Source organism: Pongo pygmaeus, chromosome 12 (assembly GCF_028885625.2).
Source record: "Pongo pygmaeus isolate AG05252 chromosome 12, NHGRI_mPonPyg2-v2.0_pri, whole genome shotgun sequence".
In the NCBI taxonomy this organism is placed as follows: domain Eukaryota; kingdom Metazoa; phylum Chordata; class Mammalia; order Primates; family Hominidae; genus Pongo; species Pongo pygmaeus.
The window spans coordinates 71,044,755-71,055,685 of NC_072385.2; the positions used below are offsets into that span (position 1 = coordinate 71,044,755).

The 10,931-nt window shown below is 43.3% G+C and overlaps 1 pseudogene; it reads left to right on the forward strand.

Moving 5' to 3' along the window:
- The first annotated feature begins 9,929 nt into the window (after nucleotides 1–9,929).
- On the forward strand, nucleotides 9,930–10,444 carry LOC129030159 (large ribosomal subunit protein eL21-like; annotated as a pseudogene).
- Nucleotides 10,445–10,931: the final 487 nt, after the last annotated feature.

Here is a 10,931-nt window from a genome sequence, read left to right on the forward strand (position 1 = left end):
CCGGCTATCTTTTGCATTTTTAGTAGAGATGGGGTTTCACCACGTTGGCCAGGCTGATCTCCAACTCCTGACCTCAGGTGATCCACCCACCTCGGCTTCCCAAAGTGCGAGGATTACAGGCATGAGCCACCATGCCTGGCCTGAACATTTTTTATTTATGAAACTCTTTATGAAATGTTCTCTTTATCTTTCGTGAAGGTTTTTGCCTTAAGGGTTATTTTGTCTGATACTAATATAGCAACACCAACATCCTCTTGGTTAGTGTCTGCATGATACAATTTTTTTTCACGCTCTTATTCTTAACTTTTTTGAATCCTTATGTTTTAAATGTGACTTAAGAGAATATACCTGCACTCTTTAAAACACAATATATACCACCTGTCAGTCTTTGCTTATAAATTGAGTAGTCTATTTTACTTAATTATTGATACATTTGGATTTATTTTCACCATCTTATATTGTGCTTTTTATGTATCTTGAACCTTCAATATTTTGTTTTTTCCTCTATTCTCGTCCACTTTTGTATTATTTTTCTCTTTCCACTTTTTCCCTTTATAGTTAAAAAGTTATACATTCTTGGTAGTTATGCTAGAAATTTTAACTTGGAAACTTAATATCTTTACCATTTACCACACAATAAACACTTTAATTCTGATCCTCCCCTCCCAGTTACATGCTATTGACAGCTGTGTATTTCATTTCTATCTTGCTTTTTAGCCCCTTAAGATATTATTTTTTAAAAAGAGATTATTGATCTTTGTAGCCAATATTTATTTACAAGTAAGCACATATTCAGCACTCTCCTTGCTCCTCATTCTTTTATTCATCTCTGACCTTCCTTGTTCCCTTTCTTCCTGCCTAAATAGCAGCCTTTAGAATTTCCTTTAGTGAGGGTCTATTGATGGCAAACTCTGTTTTTGTTTGTTTGAAGGTGTCTGATTTTGTCATTGTTTTTGAAAGATAATATTCAAATTCTGGTTGACAGTAATTTTCTTTCAACACATTGAAAATGTTAAACTTTTTCTGGCTTCTATAATTGTTAAGAAGTCTAATTGTCCTGTTGAAAGTACACTAATCTGTCTTATCTTTCTCTGGCAGCTTTTCAAGTTTTTTTCTTTGTTTATGGTATTCTGTAGTTCAACTACATGACGTCTAAGTGTGAATGTCCTTTTATTTATCCTTATTGGGATTGTTGGGCTTTTAAAAACTGTGGTTTGTCATTTCTAAAAAATTCTCAGCCATTACCTCTTCAGTTATTGCCTTTGCCCCTCTCCTTCTCTCCTGTCTGTCTGGAACTCCAATTAGATAATTGTTATATTTTTCACAAGACTGTCTTCATGTTTTATAACCTCTTGTTCATATTTTCCATCTCTTAGGGCTACATTCTGGAAATTTTCTTGGATCTATCCATCTGAATCTATTCTCCAGTTGTGGTTATTCTGCTGTTAAACCTGTCTACTGTATTTTTAATTTGAAATATTATCTGTTAAACTTCTAGTAGTTCTTCTGGGTCTTCTTCAAATCTTCTGTGTCTTCTTCAAATCTTCTGGTCATGTTTTATGCATATTTTCATTTTTTTCTCTTATTTATTTTAAGATATTTAATAGGCTTATTTTATGTTCTGTGCTTAGTAATTTCAATAGCTGAAGCTTTGCAGTCTGATTCTGTTATTTGTGTTTATGCTGGCCTTTGCTTATGTTACATTATTGCTATGGTTTGGTTTGTCCCTGCCAAAACTCATGTTGAAATTTGATTCCCAATGTGGCAGTGTTGGGAGTGGGAGCCTAGTGGGAGGTGTTTGGGTCCTCATTAATAGATTATGGGGGTAGATTCTTCATTCATAGATTAATGTCCTCCTGCTGGGGTGAGTTTTTGCTTTTGTGGGAATGAATTATTTCGGACAGACCAGGTTATTAAAGTCTGGCTTCTTCTCTTGCCATGGGATCTCTTTGCAGGTATCCCCTCCCCTTCTGCTGTCTGCCATAGTTGAAACAGCCTGAGGCCCTTGCCAGATATAGATGTTCAAACCTGGACTTTCCAGCCACCAGAATTGTCAGCCAAATAAACCTCTTTTCTTTCTAAATCACCCAGTTTCAGGTATTCTGTTACAGCAACACAAAACTGACTAGAGCAATTATTTCCTTTTGCATTTTGTGATTTTGACCATGAGCTTGTATTTTTTTAGAATTTATTGATGAGAAGTCATCGAGGCCTGTGTTGAAGATGAGTACTTCTAGAATAGATTTGCATTTGTTTCTGCCAGTTGCCTGGAAACTACAAATTAAGGTTTACTGTGAACTTAACTCTTGACTTGAATTTTTTGGACTCTAAAGAACAGTGTGAATTTGAGCTGCAAGACTGTGTGAGTGCTGGCTATGTTATGAGTTCTCAGGGGAGATGTTTTTTTCTCCCTCCATTTAGAATCAAGTCTCAAGGCAGGCAATTTTCCTTGCAATACTCTGGGGCTGGGGGAAAGGCAATAAGTTAATTTGTAACTCATACTTACACAGTGTAGTCTTTTGTGGACCCAGCTCTAAGTGGAGGTGGAAGGGTCTACAATTAGACTCACTCTGTGTACACCTTGACCACTGTATTCACTTATTCACTCATGTGAATTTGGCAGATACTCTCAAGGCAAAAACCTCTCCAGGTTTCTGTTTATACTCAGGAGTAAGGAATACTCAGAGGTCAAGTATTAGATGCAAGTGGAAACCCAAGAAACCTCTCCAAGTGGAAACCTCTCCTGTGGAAACCTCTCCTGGGTTTCCACTTGCATCTAATACTTGACCTCTGAGTATTCCTTATTTCTGCCAGCATAAACATGCACTTCAAAAGATTAAAAAATACTTTGTTAATTATTTGTAGTTGTTTTCAGTGAGCTATCATTCAAGGTATGTAGTCTGTCATACTGCCAGACATGGAAGTCCCTCTGCTGCTGCCTGAGGGTTAAAAGTGGATTTCAAGGGTTTCTTCCTTGGTCCTCCCCTCTTCTCATTCTACAGGCCCTCTCCCTCTAGACAGTTTTACTCATTCCCACTACTGTGGTGCTCCTTACCAATTAGTTCCTGACCTACACCTCTGTGTGTTTCCTATGGCTGCTGAAACAACTTTATCACAAATCTGGTGGTTAAAAAATACCATGTACTATCTTATAGTTCTAAAGGCCAGAAGTCTGAAGTCAGTTCCAACAGGCTAAAGTCAATGTATCAGCAGGACTGGTTTCTCCTAGAGGCTCTAGAAGAGAATCCCTTCTCTGCCTCTCCTAGCTTCTGGGAGATTATTGCATTCCTTGGATTGTGATTCCTTCCTCACATCATTCCTTCCTCTTGCTTCCATTATTACATCTACTACTCCCTCTTCTGTAGTCAAATCTTCCTCTGTCTCCCTTTTATGAGGACACTCGAGATTATATTTGGGGTCTACCTGCATCTCCAGATCATCTCCCTATCTCAAGATGCCTTACTTGGCTGGGTGTGGTAGCTCATCCCTATAATGCCAGCACCTTGGGAGGCCTAGGTGGGAGAATTGCTTGAGCTCAGGAGTTTGAGACCAGCCTGGACAACATGAGACCCTGTCTCTACAAAAAATAAAAAATTAGCCAGGCATGGTGGTGCATGCCTGTAGTCCAAGTTACTCAGGAGGCTGAGGCAGGAGGATTGCTTGAGCTCAGGAAGTTGAGGCTGCAGTGAGCTGTGTTTGCACCATTGCACTCCCATCTCAAAAAAAAAAAAAAAAAAATCCCTAACTTAATCACATGTGTAAAGTTTCTTTTGCCATGTAAGGTAACATCCACAGGTCCCAGGGATTAGAATCTGGGTATGTTTAGGGGCCATTATTCAGCCTACCACAACCTCCAATCCTCAGCTGCAGACTCAAATTTTCAGTTTCTTTCTCAACTTTTCTCATTACCCAGGTGCTTTAAACTCACTTTTATCTAAAACTGAACTATATTCACCAGCTGTTAGTGACATCACCATCTTCCCAAGCATCCAAATGCAAAGTCAATATATACTGCTTCTTTTTTCACCCTTTGTCTCCAACCAGTCACTGAGTCCTTATCTAATCTACCTCTAAAAGGTCTCAAATCCAGTCCTCTTCCTTATTCCCACTGCTACTGCTTTCCAGGTCTTGTTATCTACTATAATTGTGACCTAACTGAATTTCTTACCTCTGTTTTTTCTATGGCCATTAACCTGTTGCCTTGAGTTATCTTTTTTTTTTTTTTTTTTTTTGAGACAGGGTCTCACTTTGTTACCCAGGCTGGAGTGCAGTGGTGCAATCTGAGGTCACTGCAGCCTCGACCCCCTGGGCTCAAGCCATCCTCCCACCTCAGCCCACCGAGTAGCTGGGACTACAGGCACGCGCCACCACACCCAGCTAAGTTTTTTTTTTTGTTTTCTTATTTTTTGTAGAGACGAGGTTTTGCCATGTTGCCCAGGCTGGTCTTGAACTCCTGAGCTCAAGTGATCTGCCTGCCTTGGCCTCCCAAAGTGCTCAGATTACAAGTATGAACCACCACACCCAGCTGAGTTATCTTTCTACAACCCAAATGACTAAGCACTGTCTTCTTAAAACTTCCTCAATGGTTCTACCGCTGTCTACTCCATAAAATCCAAAATCATTCAAGGCCCTTGCAATCCGGCCATAAAGTGAAAGACCAGTCTCATCTTTGCCATGCTCTACTGAGTACTGTGTGTTCTAGGCAACCAAACTTTATTGTTTCCTGAACAAGCCAGCCTCAGGGCTTTTACAACTCTTCAAGAAGCAGCTGAATGCTTAGGTTTTCTGAGACGTGTTGGGAGACCCTGCCACACAGTGAGAATTAATGCTCTATTAACACTTGGGATATTGATTCAATCATTTACTGAGGGTCAACTACGTCTAGGACTCTATGGTAAGCATTGGGCATGAAATGGTGAACAGGATGCAGACAGATCTTTTCCTCACAGGGCTCATAGTCTAGAGAGTGCTCCAGACAAGTGAACAGGCTGTTATAATATCATACAAGTGTTCTGACAGGAAAGCATAAGATGGTATAGGAAGAGACAGAGAGGCACCTAATCTAGATATGGACGATCATCAAGAAGTGGCAGCTAATCTGAAACCAGGTTGCAAATAAGAATTAAGGGAAAAGAGGGCTGGAGAGAGAATGTTCCAGGATGAGGGACAATGTGTGTAAAAACCTACATATGAGAGAAAGCACAGTGTACCCACAGAACTGAAAGATCAGCAAGGCTGGAGTGGAGACAGTGGGGTGGGGAATGTTGAGAGATGAGGATGGTGAGGTGAGCAGGGGGCAGAAGTGATGCAGTATTTTTTGCTCCTTAGTTCAGCTAAAACCAGGTTCTTGTAACACGACCAGGAAAGATTAGGAACGCAGATACACTGAAAGGTGAGGAGAGGGAAATTTATTAAAAGAAAGCTCTCAGTGAAAAAAGAAGGGGGTATGCTAACTGTCTCCCACCTCACTGATTGAATATCAGGCCACCACACACGAGCTGAGGCGGCCAGGATCCTCCCCGCTGCACAAGGTGCGAACTTCCTGTGGCTCCACCCCAGTCTCGCAGTGCGCAGGTGGGTCCCCAGTCTGTTGCGGGCATGCACAGACAAAACTCTGGACAGGTTCCCTTATCTGCCCAAAAGCATCTGATGTAAACACTTGTGGGGTGGGTCAGAGATTCTCCGGAGACCACCTCGCCCCGCCAACTGACCAATCCCTACCCTTATCTGCCTCCTGCAACTATCAGAAGGCCATAGTCAAAAGCTGCATTCTAAGTGCAAAGGAGGGCCACTGAAGGATTTTGAGGGGACGTGCCAGCCCTTGGGATAGGGTGACAAAAAGAGAACCAGATGCTGGGGAGCTGGTTGTGTTTTGGAATGTTGTATAGCAATGCACTTTGTGCCCTGCTTTCTACCCTGTTGCCTCACCTCTGATGCCAGTGCAGCTGTGGAGAACATGTCCCTGCACTCTGACACTATCACTTTTGCTTTTCTCCTCACAGCTTTCTCCAGAATTGGGAAATCCCTCAGCCTGGCAACAGTATAGCTCAAATGTGCCTCAGCTACCATTTCCTGGTAGCAGTCCTCAACCAATGGGTGCTGGGAGTTGGTGAACAATGCCCCAGCCCCCCAGCCTCCAGAGAAACAATTCTGAGTGAAATGGATGATGATAACCAGTCTATGCCCACAGTGATTATCAGCTCAGCAATGTACCCTTTACTGGCTTTTCCTCCTTCCGTGTCTCACTATTCCTGGTCCTCACTCCTGCTTCCTGGAATTACCTTCTCAGAAAAACTTCATTCAGGTAAGCTGTAGTCCTAGGCTCTACTTGAGGGTAGGGGAATCCAAACTAAAGTAAGTGTCTGTAGGACTTCAAAGTGAAGATCCAAGTTAGACTTTCAGGAGAAGAGATTTGGGGTAGAAGTATAAACTTGTGTTTTCTTCCTAATGGGAGCTGACGACATAGAGGTAGATGAAATTTTCCAGTAATAGGAGAAAGGGGTCTATGAGGGACCATGAGGAACAACAACATTTCTGGCACAGGCAGAAGAAGGGTCAAGGAGACAGAAACGACCAAAGAGGTAGAAGAACAAAGAAAGTTTGCAACATGGAAAGCCAGGGAGGAGGAAGTTTCAAGAAAGAGTGGGTGAATCTATCCCAGCAGCAGCCAGGGTGGGCCTCTGTCCTTGAGCAGCACTGGAGCCAGAGCCAGTTCCCGGATCTTGCAGCCGAGGAGCCTCTCAAGTGTCCACAGCCCCTACCAGTGTGGGGACGGTGGATCCTGTAGTGGACATCCCCGGGGATGTGACTGCCTGATGGTGGCAGCAACAGCAGCAACATCTAAGACCATGGAGTGGGGGTCTTTGGCAGAGACCCCCAGGGCAGCTGAGGCAGCTGGGCTTCCTCCCAGCTCCATCAGGCTTTGGGGCCATGAGAATCCCTTATCCTTTACAGCCCCGCCCTGGCTCTGGGAAACTGGGGATGGCCTCTGTGACCCCCTTTGAGAGGTGAAGCCAGCTGGACTTCTAGGTCAGGTGGGGACTTGGAGAACTTTTCTGTCTGACGAGAGGATTGTAAAATGCACCAATCAGCACTCTGTAGCTAGGATTGTAAAATGCACCAGTCATTGCTCTGCGGCTCGCTAGAGGTTTGTAAAATGTGCCAATCAGCGCTCTGTGGCTAGCTAGAGGTTTGTAAAATGGACCAATCAGTGCTCTGTAAGATGGACCAATCAGCACTCTGTAAAATGGACCAATCTGCACTCTGTAAAATGGACCAATCAGCAGGATGTGGGCGGGGACAAATAAGGTAATAAAACCTGGCCACCCCAGCCAGCAGCGGCAACCCACTTGGATTGCCTTCCATGGTGTGGAAGCTTTGTTCTTTCACTCTTCACAATAAATCTTGCTGGTGCTAACTCTTTGGGTCCGTGACATCTTTAAGAGCTGTAACACTCACCACAAAAGTCTGCAGCTCCATTCTTGAAGTCATCGAGACCAAGAACCCACTGGAAGGAACCAACTCCAGACACACCCTGACCTGGGATACCCCATTTCCTGAGGCATGGAGAGGCATCACCCCAGTAAGTTGCCCATGCCCTGTGCTGGCAGCCTCCCTTTTACCCCCAACCACCCTTTGCTCCAGCTTCTGGCCCCAAATTTGTTCAAGGAGCCCCCAATTCAAATCTCTTCCCTGCTGCCACATGGCCTTCCCTGCCCCACAGCTTGCTCTGCAAGCCTCCAATGTCTGAATATCTTCCAGTGTCACTCATGGCCCCTTTAGTCTCAGCCCAGCCATAAACTTCAATGCAAAGGATAAGTCTAGATTGATTTCACGGTTCTTTTAACAAGTGGAATTAAAAGCTAATGGCAATACATTCCTTCTCCTCAGAGTTGAAGGCAAGTTCTCCCTGAAACCTGGGTGATCCATGTCCTTTTCCTAAGATTGGGGAAGAGAAGTGGGAGTGACAGCCAGTTCGGCAGGAAATTTGTTAGCAGGGAAGAAACTCAGATGGGAGTGAGGAACTTCACAGGAAAAGTCTGGAGGAGCATCCGAGGATGATCAACATTTCTTTTTATGTGTGGGAAGCAATGTGACTTTACTGTTATTGACCCTTTACAATATCCCCTGTAAATATATGTTTAGGGTTTTCTTCTGAAAAAGAAAGAAATTGTTACTCAGCCAGTAAATGATACTTAAAATTAAAGAGAGAAAGAAGGGGAAAAAAAGAAGGAAGGGAGAGAGAAAGTGGAAGTAGATGAAAGTGAGGGAGGGAGAGAAAAAGAAAAAGAAAGGAATTGTTATTCAGCCAGTAAAAGATACTTAAAAAGAGAGAAAGAAGCGGGGAAAAGAGGGAGGGTGAGTGAGTGTTGCGGGAAGTCAGGGACCCCAAACGGAGGGACCGGCTGAAGCCATGGCAGAAGAATGTGGATTGTGAAGATTTCATGGACATTTATTTGTTCCCAAAACTAATACTTTTATAATTTCTTATGCCTGTCTTTACTGCAATCTCTAAACATAAATTGTACAGATTTCATGGACACTTATCACTTCCCCAATCAATACCCTTGTGATTTCCTATGCCTGTCTTTACTTTAATCTCCTAATCCTGTCAGCTGAGGAGGATGTATGTCGCCTCAGGACCCTGTAATAATTGCATTAACTGCACAAATTGTACAACATGTGTGTTTGAGCAATATGAAATCTGGGCACCTTGAAAAAAGAACAGGATAACAGCAATTGTTCAGGGAATAAGAGAGATAACCTTAAACTCTGACCGCCGGTGAGCCAGGCAGAACAGAGCCATATTTCTCTTCTTTCAAAAGCAAATGGGAGAAATATCGCTGAATTCTTTTTCTCAGCAAGGAACATCCCTGGGAAAGAGAATATGCGCCTGGGGGTGGGTCTCTAAACTGGCCCCCCTGGGCATGGCTGTCTTTCATGGTCGAGGCTGTAGGGGTGAAATAGACTCCAGTTTCCCATAGTGCTCCCAGGCTTATTAGGAAGAGAAAATTCCCGCCTAATAATTTTGGTCAGACTGGTTGCTCTCAAAACCCTGTCTCCTGATAAGATGTTATCAATGACAATGGTGCCCCAAACTTCATTAGCAATTTTAATTTCGCCCCAGTCCTGTGGTCCTGTGGTCTCGCCCTGCCTCCATTTGCCTTGTGATATTCTATTACCTTGTAAAGTACTTGATGTCTGTGACCCACACCTATTCGCACACTCCCTCCTCTTCTGAAACTCCCTAATAAAAACTTGCTGGTTTTTGTGGCTCGTGGGGCATCACGGAACCTACCGACATGTGATGTCTCCCCCGGATGCCCAGCTTTAAAATTTCTGTCTTTTGTACTCTGTCCCTTTATTTCTCAAACCGGCTGATGCTTAGGGAAAATAGAAAAGAACCTACGTGAGTATCGGGGCAGGTTCCCCAATAGGTGAGAAGGAGGAAGGGAGAAAAAAAGAGAAAGAAGCTGGGAATGGTTGCTCAAGCCTGTAATCCCAGCATTTTGGGAGGTCAAGGTGGATTGCTTGAGTCCAGGAGTTCTAGACCAGCCTGGGCAACATCGTGAGACCCTGTCTCTACTAAAAATACAAAAGTTAGCGGTGCATGATGGTGCACACCTGTAGTCGCAGCTACTTGGGGGCTGAGGCTGAGGTGGGAGGATCACTTGAGCCCAGGAAGCAGAGGTTGACATCGTACCACTGCACTCCAGCCTGGGTGACAGAGTGAGACCCGTCTCAAAAAAAAGAGAGAGAAAGGAAGGGAGGGAATGATTGATAGTGTCAAATGTTACTGAAAAGTAAAAGAAAGTATAAAGAAGTAGCCATCAGATGTAGCAAATAAAGGTAGTTTATGACTTGGAGAAAAGGACTCTAAAAGAATGAAGTACCTTTCGGCCAGAACCGCCATCTTCTAGTAATTCACCAAAATGACAAACACAAAGGGAAAGAGGAGAGGCACCTGATATATGCTCTCTAGGCCTTTTAGAAAACATGGAGTTGTTCCTTCGGCCACGTATATGCGAATCTATAAGAAAGGTGATATTGTAGACATGAAGGGAATGGGTACTGTTCAAGAAGGAATGCCCCACAAGTGTTACCATGGCAAAACTGGAAGAGTCTACAATGTTACCCAGCATGCTGTTGGCATTGTTGTAAACAAACAAGTTAAGAGCAAGATTCTTGCCAAGAGAATTAATGTGCGTATTGAGCACATTAAACACTCTAAGAGCCGAGATAGCTTCCTGAAATGCGTGAACAAAAATTATCAGAAAAAGAAAGAAGCCAAAGAGAAAGGTACCTGGGTTCAACTAAAGCACCAGCCTGCTCCACCCAGAGAAGCACACTTTGTGAGAACCAATGGGAAGGAGCCTGAGCTGCTGGAACCTATTCCCTATGAATTCATGGCATAATAGGTGTTAAAAAGGAAAATAAAGGACCTCTGGGCTGTAAAAAAAAAAAAAAAAGTAGCAAAAGCTAGGTTACAGTGAGTTGAGTGTTTAGTGGAAAAAGAGATACAAAGAGAGTGAGTGACTATGGGAAACACTTTTAGGAAGCTTGGTTTTAAGAGGTAAAAGAAAGATAAAGACATAGCTGGTTGAATGAGGTGTGTGTGTGTGTGTGTGTGCGTGTGTGTCTGTGTGTGTGTGTAAAAGTGGGAGAGGCTTGAGCCTGTTCTGACCATTTAGGCTCATAAACATCAGTAGAAAGAGAAAGAGGTTGAAGGTAGGGGAGAGTGAGGAACAATAACGATTTCCTGGAAAAGGCAGGAAAGGATGGATTCCAGGTAGATTAGATTGAGTCTGAAGAAGGGACATGTCTTCCACTGAAACAATAAAGTGGTTACTTACTTATTTTCAAGATGAGTAGGTGGTTAATTCCAAAGCATTACTGTGATAGGTGAAAGGAAATGCTGGGAAAGGAAGTGT